Here is a 2,776-nt window from a genome sequence, read left to right on the forward strand (position 1 = left end):
GGGGGGCCTGTCTGCGGTCCGAGCGCGGCCGCGGCCCTTCGCGGCCGTGTCAGCCCGGCCCCCGCGGCCCCGGCGGCCCGCTGCGCCTGGGCAGCCGGCCGGGCGGGGCCCGGTGACCGGCCGCGGGCCTGACGCCGTAGGACGGGGACACGTCTGGAGGATCCGAGCGGCGGCCGCTCTGTCCGGGCCGGCGGGGTCGCGGGGGGTGGGGCGGGGGTGCTGTCAGTGCGCGGCGGGTCAGAGGCTCCGCTCGGCCGCGAGAGCGGGGGGATGCCTGGGGGTCGGGGCCGGCTCGGACCCTGGGCGGCGGGCGTGCGCGGGCCCGAGCTGTCAGCCGCGGCGCTCGGGCTGGCTCCGGCGGGGCGGCCGGAGCTGCGCCGGGACCGCTCACGTGGGCCGCCGGAAGCGGGCGGGGAAAGCCGGCTTCGAACCTCGGAGCCGCGGGGCACCGCGGAGGGCCGGCGGCCGGGCGGGCTGGGACGCCGGCCCCGGGACGGGCGCGAGGGGTTTCCGGGGGACGGGTGGACCCCGGAACACCTCCAGGCTGGAAGGGAATTTAAAAGTCTTCTAGGGCTCCTTTCTCCCGTCGCATGCCGAAGTCCCTTTGAAAATCCCTAAATCCACCCTGATCATTTGGCCACCTCCTCCAGTGATGGCAAACCCCGTTTCTCCCCATTCCGTTCCTGGACGGCTTTGCTTTTGAGAATTTTTTTTTTTTTTTTTTTTTTTTTTTTTTTTTTTTGGTTGAAAGAAATCGCTGCCTCCCATTCTTCCTCGTTCTTCTCCCTTATGGGCAGCTGTTGAGTGATCAGAAGGTAGTAGTCCTTCCTCGGAGGCTCGTCTTCTCGTCGCTTGTTTTAGTTCCTTCAGTTGTTTCTGGTCCACTGAGGTTTTCTGATCCCTTCTCTGAAAGAGCTGGCCCATATCCTTTTTAAAGGAGAGAGCTTCTTAGTATGAGGAGACAAAACCTGTTAAGTTTCTCCAAGAAGATGCCTTGGCTTCAAGGATTGATCTGCTTAAATAAAAAGTATTACCGTCCTCATTTCTGTGCTGCGTTTTGAACTTAAAAAAAACAAACAAACCCAAAACAGTCCAGTACTGTGTTCAAACGACCTAAAAGAGATCCTATTTTGTGAAAACGTTTAGATTTCCTCTCATTAAAAAAAAATCTATAAACACTTTATCAGCTGAGTTGATATATATCAAAGTGTGGCAATGCACTATGCAAAGAGGAAAGCTTATTATTTCTACTCTGAAAAAGGATTGAGACCTAATTTGGGGCTAGACTGCAATTTAATATTTAGTTGGAGAGGGAAATGCTTATTACATTGAACTCTTTGCTCTGTGTCTAACTGCCGGAAGGCCCAAAATTACTATGAAAAAGAATATTTTTTGTTGTTCACTTACCAGCATTATTTTTTTTGCCAGCTTTTTCATCGCTTAGCCTTGGTATGTGGGGGTTAAGTTTTTCAAAAGTGCCTGTTACCAATGTCCTAAATAACCCAAAGCAACCCTGCAGGTTAGAAACTTTTCAAGTCCAGCAGAGGTACCATGGCCTTGTGGATAAAATGCCAAGCTCTTGTATCTGGGACCCTGTTCCAATTCTAACCAAAGTTTCACTGTTTTTAGAACATAGACAGGCACGTACCGGCAGTCAGAATTGGTTATCTTTGTTCTTATGTCTTTATTTTTTAAATTGGTCAGTGGTTTTGAAGTTTGTAGCACACTTGTCAAGTTTTGACTTCTGGTTTCTTTGTGCACATGCTATTTCCCTTTTATGTAAGTTGGGTAAAAATTTGTATAGGGCTGTTCTTTGTAGAACTGTACAGGCTCAGGAACGGCTTTGGTCCCTTCCCTTCAAAGAACGTGAAGTTAATGGTAGGGAATACTGAAAACTCTGAGAAGGAACTGGTGTGAATATCCCACTGCAAATTTAAACTCAAGTTCCAAACTTTAAGCCTGTGTATCTACTATGTATCAGGCACTTTGGTATGCACTGTTACAAAGACGAATAAGATACATTTTCAGTTCCTGTGGGGCTGGTAAATTAGATGCCCAAACAGGTCAGAATAAAAGGTGAGAGGGTTGGATGATGTTGTGGCTGCCCCAAGGTGGGCGTGTGACTAGGGGAATGGTGGTGACACTAACCGAGACAGGAAACAATGGATAAGTTTGGTTTCGGACTTGAAGATTTTTCAGTAGCTTGAGTTAAATCAAATGAACAAACGTGGTAGAAGTGAACTAGAAAACAGGGAGGTTGTGATCAGAAAGTGGAATATTGGTGTTAACTTGTCTGATGTGGGGCTCCTCTGGGTGACAGCTAGGTCTCTGTGGGTATCTGAGGTACACTAGAGGTGAAGGTCAGCGAAGCGGAGTATGACGGGAGCTGCGAGGCTGTTGTATTGAATGGGTCATCTGTGTCGAGAGTGAAGTGATTTAGGATGCTGGGGTGTGGGGAGGAGAGGATGTGACCCAGGTGCAGGGAATAGAGGGGATTAATCGGGAGGGTGGCAGATGACAGATGAGGAGGAGGGGTAGAAAGTGATGTAGCCAGATGGTGGACACCTCCAAGGAGGACGAGGTTTTAAACAGAGAGTGCAAAAGTAGTGGTTTTTTACTTTTCCTTCTTGGGAGCAGGGTTCTGAACTCTCCAGCTTTATTCAGGACTCGTATTCTTTTTGTTCTGAAGAGTTTGTTCTTAGTCTTGGGAAGTAGGAGGGCAAGTACCCTATATCAGATCTTTTCTGCTGATGCTTAATGACAGAGAGCAATAGAG

The sequence above is a fragment of the Panthera uncia genome (genome assembly GCF_023721935.1).
Source record: "Panthera uncia isolate 11264 chromosome C1 unlocalized genomic scaffold, Puncia_PCG_1.0 HiC_scaffold_4, whole genome shotgun sequence".
Classification (NCBI taxonomy): Eukaryota; Metazoa; Chordata; class Mammalia; order Carnivora; family Felidae; genus Panthera; species Panthera uncia.